At 42.5% G+C, this 13,160-nt stretch overlaps 1 protein-coding gene across 1 annotated transcript in view; it reads right to left on the bottom strand.

Annotated features, from left to right (window-relative positions):
- FGGY (FGGY carbohydrate kinase domain containing) overlaps nt 1-12,824 on the bottom strand; it is a 448,818-nt gene extending 435,994 nt beyond the window's left edge. The window contains exon 1 of the mRNA XM_062623156.1: nt 12,820-12,824. The gene's annotated coding sequence lies outside the window, so the exon portion shown is untranslated. The remainder of the gene's footprint in view (nt 1-12,819) is intronic.
- Between the last annotated feature and the right edge of the window lie 336 nt (nt 12,825-13,160).

Here is a 13,160-nt window from a genome sequence, read left to right as displayed (position 1 = left end):
AGGGGACAATTCTGCTCCAAGTGTAGAATGCTAAACCATGGAGGGGGGGAAAGGGAATGCGCAAGACAAGGGAAAGGGTTTGGAACAGGTTTTTTGGATATCTGATTGCTATTACCCTGCAAAAAAGCAAGAAATGAGTACAGGAGGAGTAAAGTGTAAAAGCAGGGAAAGAGAAGTGTAGTTTTAAATGGTGTGAATAATGATTTTATACTTCCTAAATTCTGAGGTAACTGATTTTGCCTATTTGGGAAGAAAGCTGGCAGGGGCCTATCCATCAATTAGAAACCCTCAGGACATATTTCAGGGAGAAGGTGCAGAGAGAATGTTCATTTTTAGATATTCATAGAGAAATTGTAAGAATGTTCCAGTTGGTGCGACCAACACTGATCTGCTCAACCATTTCCCTGTCATCTCCCTGTTTGCAATGAATTGATAAATGCATTTTTAATTGGATTCTACTGTTATTAGCAGTCTTTTTTTTTCTAATTCCAAGCAAATATCACAAAATGACTGGCAACTCTAGAGATAAGGTCTGCTCTAATTTCTAGCAGCAGCTGTAATATCCAGGGGGTTAATTTAGATCATCAAGGTTTCATCTTCTTGCCCTCGAAGGTCTGATTCATAAAGCTGAAGAGATGAATTCAGAAATTTCCAGAGACAAACGGGGGAGAAAATCAAGATATATGAAAAAAGAGGGTGGAAAATTAAGTTTTGTCTCGGTGTATGTGGTTACCAAGCAGGGCTTGAAATTCATTTATGTTCTTGTGCAGATAAGGTGTCGAGATGTTTCCCCCATAGCTCGGGCCAATTTCCAGTATTGAAACAGATCGATGATCCATTCAGACTCCACCACTGGCTAATGCTGGGGAAAGGCAGAAATCCTTGATGATGCATTTAACAGTTTCAAACTACCAGAGATGAGATTGCTTCCAGCTAGAGTTTGTCTTCTGCCCCTGAAATATAAATACTAATCAGTCACTATTGTAATGCTGTTCTAGCACATGTATTTGTAGATGATACTGAGCTTTCCTAAGTGCTCTGCTCTGCTCTCAACATAGCACAGGTTCCAATTCAGCAGGTTAATTTAGCACTCTTTAACTACCATTTTTTTTAACTAAACACCATCTTTCTATTAACTATAATTTAGTTTTGCACTAAATATGCAATTGTGGGGGAAAAAAAGTCATCCACAAAACAGCCAAAAATTGGTATAGCTCTAAACCATCCAGCTCAGAGAGTACAAGATGTAAAGTACAAGTTAGGCATGGATCTTCTTAACCAAAAGGAAATAGAAGCAACATTCTTTATGTCTCCACTGGGACAACATGTGGGCAGCATCTGACTTGAATTCAATTGGGTTTTGCCTTCCAAATCATGAACAGAACTCCAAGACTTGCTAAAGCCTGAGATGTCAGAGGTACTCTCAAAAGCCTCAGAGGTAATGTCGGTGCTTCCTAAAACCATTTCGATGTGCCCTGTTGTGGGGACCACTGGATGTAGCCATGCACCCTAAAGCTGTGGAGTCCCAAGGAGCCTGTGATGCTATTTTCCAAGGAGTAGTTTAAAAGAGGGCCATGATAGGTCACTGTTGCAGAGAGAAAGAAGATCATATCTTCTCTGTGTATCTGGTGGAAAGGATGTTGGTGAATGATAGTGGGCTTCAAAATGCCTTGGGTGGATATAAATTCAAAGAGAAAGTGGATAGAAACAGGAGAGGGTCACAGCAGAGTTATTATTGCAAACAAATCAAGACAAATCTAGGGCAGTTCCACTGATTTTTTTCCTAAAATTGAGATAGAAATTCAATCCCAACAGAGGGGAGCTACTGGCAAGCCCAGATGGGTGGATGTTGTGTGATTCTGGCTTACACTTACTGAGCCACCTTCCCTTGTGAAGCAGCAAAGGTAGCACCAGGACTGCACAGGAGGAGAGCTGGCTCAGAAAGGCACTGGGGGGAAATAGCAGTCTGGGTCTTGGCTACTTCCACCAGGAATATTGTCTGCTATTCATTGTCCCCTTGGTTAGTCAGATTAGAGGCAAAACTCATGCTGCTTACTATAAGCATGGTGGAGCTTTGATACTAACTGAAGCACTTGTTATTCTACTACATCATGATTATCATAAATTATAAACATGAAACTAAGAAGATAATCAAGAAAACAAGATTTAGCAGGGGCTTCTGGCCCTTGTATTTAGGGGCAGACAAAGAGGTGAACGGAGAGGTGAAAGAATGCTTGGACTGAGGTTCTTTCATGTGTTTTTACTTGAAACATGAAGGTGGAAGGAGAAAAAGAACATAGTTTTGCTCATTGGAATCAGTTATGAGAAGCCTTTGCATACCATCCTCATGCACTCTGGTTTAGGCCTTAAAAACATTATATGCTCTGAGGAAAGACAAATTTGTAGAGCAAACTGTGAGTATTCTGTAAATGCAAACTAGGCTCTTGATTGAACAACCAAAGCCTGACTACATTAGGTCTGGATTCATTTTACAGCAGTACCAGCAGTCAGATAATCCTGTTTCCTTCACAAACAGCAGACAGCCAGTGAGAGCCCTACTTTAACAGCCCAGGCTGTTTCTTCCTGCCTGCCTTTCCCAATGCAAAGGACAGAAATGAGTTAAATTTCTGCCTAGGGAATTCCCAGCACAGGTGTGCAGGCTGAGGGATTCATCCCCTGAGCAGCAGAGAGGGGAGCAGTGGTAGCCAGATTGAAATTTGGGTGGCTTGTTAAGTTTTATGTTCCTGACATGCCTATTTAAGTCATCAGATTGCTTTGGTTTATTAGCAGAAAGAAGTTCTCTCTGTTATTCTGCTCTTTAAACCAAACTAGAAGCATAACTTTAAAGGTGACTGGATGAAGAGTTGATGAACAGGAATGATTAACTGCAGCAAGGTGTGAAGAAAACCTCTTCACTTTAGTCCTACCCGACAACAGCCTTCAACAGTTAGGGGAAGACTGGTGTCTGGTCTACTGCAGTAGCTCATTTCTCTGTGATGGCACAATTGAGTTATAGGCAGTAGTATGGACTCAAGTTGTTGCCAATGGAAATCACAGAATCCCAGACTGGTTTGTGTTGCAAGGGTCCTTAAAGCTCATCCAGTTCCAACCCCTGCCACGGGCAGGGACACCTTCCACTGGAGCAGCTTGCTCCAAGCCGCTGTGTCCAACCTGGCCTTGAACACTGCCAGGGATGGGGCAGCCACAGCTTCTCTGGGCACCTTGTTCTATAACTGTTTCTTCTCCAGCTAACAAATATCTTTCAGCCTTGGGATGCTCCTTATTCTATGAGACACCTCTGCGGGAACCTCCACGTACAGGGATCTAAATAGCCTGCTTCCCATTCCATTCCTTAGGTCTAGAAGAAATAAAGTCATAATAGGTATTTGCAATATACTGAGAGAGAAATGCAAACATATAAAACCCAGGATTAAGTTTCGATAGCATCTAAGCTTTTTACTGAATGTCTCTGAATCCACATGGTTTTATAAATTTCCCCTTCCCGATGCATATCTCTTAGTTCTTTGAAGGAAAAAGCCAGCTGAGAATATATGTATCATTGAATTGACCTCATCAAATTCAGCCCACAGCCTTTAGGAAGTTAAACCAGAAAGTCGTGGACCACCTGCACAGATTCTTGTTTACTATAGGAAATCTTCAGGATTTAATAACAAATGTCCTGGTTTCTTTCTGAGCTTTCTGAAGCCATCCTTGCCGAGAGAAGACTGTTCAATGTGCTACATTTCGAATTAACAAGTTAATCTATAGCTTCTTGCTGAAAGTGAGGAGAAGCAATTACTGGTATGCATTAGATCACTTTAATTTCAGGTATACGTTCAGATGTATCTTCACTGGCCTGAAGAAGGACTGGGGTTTGGGCAGAGAGAGTGAACAGTGATTAGTCAAAGCAGCCCATGTTCCTTTTTGTCATGAAGTTTAATCAGTTACTCGCTTACATGACATTTTTCAAGAGCTATTCATTACTCTTAGAGGATGCCTCATTCTGGGACAGCACTGACTGTGTTGTCTATTGCTGCTTTTGCAGGCAGGACAGTACTCATTTATGTCTCATATCCAAGAAGGTGCCATGAACCGAAGTCGCAGATTCAGTAGTCTGATGCCAATACAAAAATGACTGATGTCATTTATGTCATCATGCATAAATGATACAAATCAATTAGCAAGAGTTTTGCAATTATTCTATAACCTGCCATGAACAACCACAATGCCCTTTGTGCAGAGCAGCATTTCTGCTGGATTTTTTTCTGTGTTCTTCCTGGCATAAATGTTTCTTTCCCAGAACTGTTATAAATCAGGTGTTGTCGATTGCTGGGATTTACCTCACTTGTAGGATGAGAGTTTGTCAAGGTAGGGCATTAGTTCTCTCCTACCCTGGAAAAGAAGCAGAACATGCTGCTATAGCTCCATATCCCTCCTGCCTTTTCCTCATCATGTCTGCAGCATTCCTCAGTGCTGCAGGGCATTTTCAGCTTCAGGTCTGAGCACTGCTGGAGTTGCCACTTCATTTGCCAGGCTGGTGACCAGACCTGCATCCTGTTATCCTCCCTGCTCCCTTCCCTCACAGCATCCTCAGAGCTCTGCAGTTTCTAATGACCTCCTACTTCTATCCTCTTTTTGGGTCCTGGGGTAAGTGAGGTAGGTGAGGTCTCAGGAAAAGTAAGAGAAATTAATAGAGATGAAGCTCATTATAGAAAAATTAGGAACACCTAAAGTATGTGGTGAAATAGTGCACTGTGCTTTTCTAAGCATTGCAAACAGGAGGGTGACTTGTTTTCTCTTGCTGTACTCCTTTTGCATAGCCATGGGCTACCTCCAGGTACAGGTTGTTTCCCATGCTTACCTACTGCTCTCTTAGCACATGTCCCACTCCTTGGACCTCATAATCAGATGTAGTTTATCTCACTGTGCCCTGCCATTACTGAAACCCACTTACCAGAGGCTGAATTTGGCCATTAGCCTGTAGATTTCTGGGTTTTCTGGCTGGGTGAAGGGTCTATCATGAAAAATAGGAATTATTTAGAAATAGGATTTTGAAAGGAAGCAGGTAGAAAGCACATATGACTGGGAGGAAACAACAGTCTATTCCAGCTGCAGTGGTTTAGTTAGTGTTTTGTATTTCTGATATTAATCATTTGGTTGCACTTGGAGCACAAAATCATTTTGAGGTGAGCACCAGAGCCGAGGTGTTGTGTGGTGCCTGCAGAAGTGCCTTAGGAGGGGAGGCAGGAATTGCTGTACCTTATAGTCACGACATGCCCATTGGAATGAATATCTTTAAACACAGAGCTTCCTTTTCTTGCACACCCAGTATTTACTAATGCAGTTGACTCACAGAAATGAAGGTAAAGCCATGAAACTGAGGAGCTGCTTGATAGGCAGTCAGTGGAGATTCCTGGAGGAAACCGAAGTAAGTATAGAAGCAATAAGCTAATGGGAAACACGATGCCAGTTAATGAAAGGGAAAATACTGATGAGGGAGTGTGAAGGGCGATTATTACTGAAGCATTCACAGTTCTTTGCAGAGCTCCTGCTTTTACATTCAGATTACTTGACGATACGCTGACTCATGGAATTTGCAGTTCCTTTTTACCATGATAGGAAACTAGCAGGTGATTTTTTCTCTTCCTTTTTATTTCTTTTCCCAACCATTTCCAAAGGTTGGCTTTCTTTGCTTATAGTCAATGCCCTAGTTTTCAATTCAGCAGTGTAAGGCATCCATCTCCATCTTTTACCCCTGCCTGCACTGAACTGTGTGCTTTTTGATGTTGAAAAAGATCTCTCCCACCGATTGCAGCTCGCGGTTGGTAATGAGAAGTTATCGTCACCGTGCTATTCTAACATCTCAGTATGCTTTCTGTAATGTGAGAGGATTATTACTGATGCTCTGCTGGCTCTATTCATTGTTATGAATGAATTATGCTTTTGAAGCTGGGCATTAGCCTAAAAATGCCTTCAGTAACTTAAATGGGGATTATTATTACTGGTTGTGTTTATGGTTGCTCTTAAGAGCCCACCAAGAAGGGACCCTCGTTGTGCCCAGCACTGTATGGGAGATGCTATCTGCCCCAGTGAGTGTGTCTAAAAAGATATATTTAGGGTGAGGCCAGGGATAAAGCACAAAACAGAGTGATTTCACACAGCAGATACTTTTCTGCTGACAAATGTAAGAAAGACTGACATCTTTTTCCTCCTGATACTCTGGTTTGCCTGAGGAAAGGAGACCATCTCTCCCTTGTGCTATTCTGGGTATGCGTGGTGTGGGGTAGAGTCCTCCCACCAGAAATCTTAGTGTTTGCCTTTATCTGCTCCTACTGCCTGCAGTTTTGTTTGCTCTCTGTAGACTTCTCTTGGGTGTCAGAGGAGTGGTATGAGGGATAGTGGGGAAGCAAGGGCTGTGAGTGGTACCATGCCAAGTCCAGCTCTGTGTTTTTCTCTTCAAGTTTGTCACAGTCTTTTAATGTTGAATTATTGAGCATTTGAATCTGGACATGCATTTCACACAGCACAAACAGTGTTTTAGAGAAGAAAGTGAGGAGTTAGGTTACTCAAGGCATTGCTGTCAGATGGTTTATGGGAAAAAGTTGTTGGGAGGAAACAACAGAAACTAATCCATGCACTTTCTCATTTGCAAAGATTCAGTTGCTGTCTTATTTCTCCCATCATAAAATTGTCTTTCTGAGTTTTCCAGGTGGATGCATCACAGGGGCTGGAATGCAGCCTGACAGGTAGAAATCAAAAGCAGCATGTCTTCGTGATGCTTTGTCAGCTGTAAATAACAAGAAACGTTTGGGGGTTTGTTCTGAAAATCCAGATGCCATCCACTATCAGCTCTCAGCTTCTGCTGCCCTGGGCAGTATGTCATGGGCAGAAAGTTTGCTGTGCTGTGTGTTTTGCTCCCACAGACATTTCATAGCATCAGAGAATAGTTTGGGTTGGAAGGGACCTTCGAAGGTCTAGTCCAACTTGGATTTGCCTGATCTGTCTGTATGGCACCTCTAAACTGGGTGTCAGCTCCTGCCTGGAATGAAATCTCTGTTGGCCTTAAAACCTGACACCCAGAGGACAACACTGAACATGTTCTGTGGCCACTGGGATGATTTGTGCTTAATCCTTAGCAATTTGGGTGGCTAACTGCATGAAGTTAAAAAGCAAACACAAACTCTCCAGAGCATTATGGGTTTGCACAGTGATGTGGATAAATAAACCCATGGTGGAGAGGATGAGAGCTGCAGCAGTCAGTCAGAGCTTGGTAGCAACCTCCCCACCCATGGTGTGTGTCATGGGTAAGCTGTCCCTTTTCCAGCCAAATGCCATTTCCAGTACAGTCTGTGAGCAACAGTCCAAATGCATGTTACTCTGGTGAGCACATGTTTCTGTCTGTATCTATATGTTTATATATGATCTGGAATTACTTAGCTTGAATATTTTAGGGTGTTTGTTTGATACAGTAATATATGTGGCAATATATAGATCTATTCATTGGAATAACAACACTCAGAGGTTTATTTAAGTATGTTCCATGCTGCAATACACTTACTCTTGTTTCCCTGGGTATTAAAAAGTGTACCATGTTTTTACTTGACAGCCCACTTCATAATACATTATAGGAGCAATATTTTACCAACTGAATATTGTATAGTTCTAATTTCTTCTGTCTCCATTCCTCTTTCTTTTACCCATCTGAGCTCAAATACCCAAAGGAACAGATTCACCACGGGACTCTCTGCTCTTACTGTGCTTAAGATAGATTGCATTCAATATTCAGTAAGCTCTTTGTATTTTAAATCCAAAAGACACCTCTTTATAGATGCAACAGAAGAGAAGTTCTTAATGAAATACAGCAGGCAAAAATGGGAGAAAACCCAACAAAATGCAGGTTAGTGCCACGCAATTTCTCCAATCATTAAAGTTTCTGACAAGGCTTTGATGCTGAAACGTTGCCTCGCTCGTAGCAAACACCCAAGTGAAGCAAATACTCGACCTATCTGACAGGCCATGAATGCTTCCATTAGCGTGGTATAATTCTAATGCATTTAGCTTGTATGTTTAATGCTAAATGCATTAGCACTTCATGTCAGGAGCTCCAGACCCTCTAGAGTCAAGGGGTTAACACAAATTAAGAACTGCAAGGGAGATTTGTCACTCTTTATAGCTTTGTGTTAGAAGTCCTAATTTCATTACTGAAGCTCGTTCTGTAAGGAAAGAGTATTATTTTTGTGTTAGGCTCTTCTTCTTTCTTCTGCAAGTAAAGCCCAATTAACCTGCTGGCATTTGCTGCCGCAGGAACACCTCCTGAGAAGCCCCACTGTAACATCATGTAAATATATGGTAATACAGTAAAACCTTCAGAATATGTTAGCTAAGGAAATCTAATTAACAAATTTAAAGTTTAATTAACAGATTAACATTATAAAATCAAGTCTGCCATGGACACCTATGGGTAAAGGTGGGGTTTTGTTTATCCTCTCTAAATCAGAACTTTTTGGAGTTCAGTGGTATGAGAGAGCAAGGCCATCATGTGAAATACAGCAACCCAGGCTACAGGAAGCTTGCAGCATAGAGAGAAGGTTAAGTAGCCCTTAATCTTTCCACTTGACCTTACCCCTCTTGGTGTTTCAGCTTAGCACAGCTGTGTAGTGACTGGGGATCAGCCCAGGTGAAAAATAACATGAGGGGAAACTGGTCCAGCAGAGGAGCTGGTTTAGAGGCTGGCATGAGCACAGAGGGATGGGCATCAGGTTTGCCATATTGCTGATGATTGCTTAACTGCACAGAGCTTGCTTCATTATTCAGTGTGCAATGAGGAAGATGCACTTGATCTCCCTTCCAGCACTGCAAAGTGACAGTGCTTCATGGCCTTAATAGTAATTTCTTCTAGCAGGAGTAGTGTTAAAGTCAATGGGACTACAAACAGAGCATAAAGAATATGCCAGACTCTGTAGGGTCAGAATGAAGAGCTGTTATGTTGATTGACCTCAGGAAAAAATTATTTTGAAGGGTTTTTTAAATTATTTTAATTAAAACATGTATTTAGATGAGTGGAATTTATGCTAATGGGCACTTGTACGTCACCCTCATTCTTGAAAAAGTTTTAGAGATCTTCAGATCTTTAGCTCCTCACAGTGTAAGATGATGTTTCACTCTTTCTTGTGGAAAGGCAGTAAAGGGAAGGTTTGCTCACTCATTGCTGGTGTGATAGCACCCAAGTGCACCAGCAGGTCCTAAGTGCCCTGACCAGGGGCCTCCCTGCAAGCACCTGCTGCCCTGGGCTCACAGGACTCACTGGATGGTTTGTGTTGGAAGGAACCTTAAAGCTCATCCAGTTCCAACCCCCTGCCACAGGCAGGGACACCTTCCACTAGAGCAGCTTGCTCCAAGACCCATCCAACCTGGCCTTGAACACTGCCAGGGGTGGGGCAGCCACAGCTTCTCTGGGCACCCTGTGCCAGCGCCTCAGCACCCTCACAGGGAAGACTTCTTTTGCTAACATCTCATCTAAATCTCCCCTCCTTCCATTTAAATCCACCCTCTTTCAGTTGGGCTCCGTTCTGGCTTATCCCTGGTCCTCACTGAGCTGTGCTGGAGGGTACATGGCAGGAAAAGAGGCTTTGCCTCTCACTTGGTTCTGTTCTGAGACCTTTGCTCTGTTTTCCTTGAGGTCAAGCTCTTCTCCTTGGTACTTTGCCTTCCTTAGAGTGTTATGCTACTGATAGCAGCTAGATGCGTGGGTATACTTTACGCAGCATACTGTGACTCATAGCTTGTCAGCCATGTCCAACCTGAGGAATATTTCTATGTGATTTGCTACCTTTTCCCTAAAGAAGGAGTAAATACTGCTGTGAGAGCAGACATCTCCTCTTGCACCCTTCGTCTGCCTTTAACATCTCCTGCTGAGATCTGGAGTAGGATCTCGGAGGGTCTGATCCTACTCTTGTCACTCAGTGAAGGATTGCCTCAGGATCCCAGCAACTTGTTTCTTTCTGTCACTACATCACATCCTTACCACAGTGTCTCCCAGCTTCAGTCTGGGTTCTCTACCGCACATGCACCAGTAACAAGACTGGAGCTGTAACTGTGGCTTCAGAGGGGACCAAGCACTCATCTTGCTAACTAAAAGGAAACCAATATATTTCCCTTCCCATTCCAGGCATGCTGGGATTCTAAACCTTTCAAAGCATTCTTAACATCTGCCTCTTTCAATAAGCATGCACTGCTGCTAGCTTGCCAGTGTATTCCTGGGGTTATGGCTACAAGAACAGGTTACTACGCAGAAAGATGGAGAAGAGTTATACTACAAGGTAAGAGCCAGCTGTGGAGCAGCTAATGTGCTGTAGAGCTGCACTCCTTTACCCTGCAGCAGTGTTCTCATGTAGCCATACCCTAGCACTAGCCTCATTAACCCTGCCATGTCCTCAGAGCACCTTGCTACCAAATGAGACGCTCCAACATTTTCTGTGTTAGGACTTAAAGAGTTTTTCCTACACCTTGTCCTTAAAATCAGCCATTTGGTCCATTATAAGCTACATGCTGGACAACACACTGCTAAAATGCCTATGACCTAATATGTACTGATCATAGAATCATAGAATAGTTAGGGTTGGAAAAGACCTTAAGATCATCCAGTTCCAACCCCCTAAACTGACTATATGCATGTAAGCATTGAGCATTCCTCTGCTTATCTTAAACTGATTGCAAGGTATCATTTTTAATTAAGGGGAAAATCCAGTTAAAAGTATGTTCCAGGGAGGAAATCCACACATGTCTACTGTTAAAGCATGCCTTGATTTTAATATTTTTGGCTTTCATTTCACAAAGTGTTAGGTAAGTGGATAAGCAACAGAAATTATATGATGAGGTTGTCTGTGTTCTGCATTTGTGTTTGGGTTGTAATTCCAAATGAGAGTCCTGTGGTTTGTCGTACACCTTGTGCTGAGTATCACGGTGTATTCTTTTTATGAGACTTTTTATAAGGGCACGTAGGGATAGGAGAAGGGGGGAATGGCTTTAAGCTGAAAGGGGGTAGATTTGGATTTGATATTAGGCAGAAGCTCTTCCCTATGAGGGTGCTGAGGCGCTGTCCCCTGGCAGTGTTCAAGGCCAGGTTGGACACAGGGGCTTGGAGCAAGCTGCTCTAGTGGAAGGTGTCCCTGTCTGTGGCAGGGGGTCAGACCTGGTGAGCTTTAAGGTCCCTTCAGCTCAAACCAGTCTGGGATTCTTAGAATCTGATTTAGTTGATTTTGGATGAGGTGGAAATTAATTAACAGATGCCAACATTCCCACTGCACGTGGCCTTTGGAAGTGCTAGAGCTCTTCCTTAGCTGGCCAGCAACCGTGATCAGTGCTTTCACTCTGTTTCTTCTTGGGCCTTGGGTTTTATTTCAGTCTAACCTTGGCTCTCTCTCCATTCCCCTGCTATCCAGCGCTGGCTGTTAGCCTGCCCTGCTGATGCCTTGACTGGAGTGATCCAGACTAGCTCTCTGTGCTCTTTAAACTAAGACCTCTTCTTCCTTGTACATCCTTGGTTTAGCACTCCTTGAAACTGAAGAGAGTGATAAATTGAGCTCAGGCTGTACCCTGGGAAGAATTACAGCTGTCTGAAGAGCCAGGCATGCAGGCAGAGTGTTTTCCTCTCTCCTTTGCCATTTTGAAGTGACATTTGCTTGATGTAAGTACTTATATTAAAATCATGCATCTCAGTAACCCTTGTTTATTAATCTATGCAGTGTTTGCAAGCTTCAATTGTAATACATTTTACTGTGGCTTTGGCACAGTCTTCCTTGTATTTGTTGAAATATTTGAACATTTTTGAAGAAAAAAGGCAAAAAGATAACCTATCAAACATGGTAAAATTCCCAACTTCTTGGATGCTGTACCAGCTCTATAAATAGCCCTCTGTATCTCAGGGATGTTTAATCTGTGACCTCCCCAGTATAAATTTCAGTAGACAGATCTAGATCTCAACACAAAACCAAATTGCTTGCTGTTTATAAAATGCATATATTTGTGTTGGAAAAAAGTGTAATGGATGTAATCCAGTAACGCTATTGTTGTCAGGATCGCTTTCTTTTGGCTTATTGAAATTCCATATACATTTAAAACGGATTTATAACTGCCTATTTCTATACCCAAGCCAAGTCTGGTATTTCACTAGCTTTTTCACTGTGCTTTTAATAGTTAAGGCTTCCACTAGAGCAGCTTGCTCCAAGCCCCTGTGTCCAACCTGGCCTTGAACACTGCTAGGGATGGGGCAGCCACAGCTTCTCTGGGCACCCTGTGCCAGTGCCTCAGCACTCTCATGGGGAAGAACTTCTTAATATCTATACTATCATGCTTGTTTTCTGTTTACTGAAATCAGGACCTCGTTATTTTGAAGGTTTTCATTTTTAGTATTTTCAGTTAAAAATGTGCCTACTTGGTTCTGTCAGTGCCACAGTTGCCATTTATCAAAAATACATATAGATTGAATGGAAATTTACATGTATAGATTAATGGAGACTCTCATTTCTTTATATTACAGCAAATATTCTACCTCTAGAACCTTAGCTTATTGGATGGCCAAGAAAAAAATAAGTTATCTGTGACTTAAGTGGTTATTGCCCATACTGTCACACCTATCAGAGATGCATGTGCTTGGTGTTGCCAGCTCTTCCAGGGGTGCCTCCCTCATGGGCTGCTTGGTCCTGCTGGTCCCTGCTGGAGTTCTTGGGTGCTGATGTTTGTCCAAGGACTAATAGTGGGCACCAGACTTACTTAGGCTTGTCCAGGCATTCAGCTCAGTTTGAAAGTGGCTTAACAAACCTTTGTTCAAGTCCCTGTGGTAAAGAGCAAACATAACCCTAGGGACTTGAGATCAGGCAGATGGAAAGGAGTTTAACCCTAAGCCAGCTCCAGCTAGAGTTCCTCTTTATACAGCCTAATCCTCTTATGCATCTACCTATTTCTTATCTCACTAAGTGGTTGAATGTTTTATTTATTTGCCAAGTGTGCATGCAGGCTTCATTTATATTGCATGTGCTGTGTGTCCAATGCATGCTATGTGTCTTCATAGATTGCAATTTTTCATTTCTGTCTGTATCTCTTCATCCACACAACATGACAGTGACTTATACAGAGCTTGTTAGTCCTTGGATAGGTGATGT

This window comes from Pezoporus occidentalis, unplaced genomic scaffold (assembly GCF_034315485.1).
Source record: "Pezoporus occidentalis ecotype Australia unplaced genomic scaffold, CSIRO_AGI_Poc_V1 ctg25, whole genome shotgun sequence".
Classification (NCBI taxonomy): domain Eukaryota; kingdom Metazoa; phylum Chordata; class Aves; order Psittaciformes; family Psittacidae; genus Pezoporus; species Pezoporus occidentalis.
The sequence above is the reverse complement of the archived record's forward strand: the minus strand, read 5'-3'. Positions and strand labels throughout refer to the sequence as shown.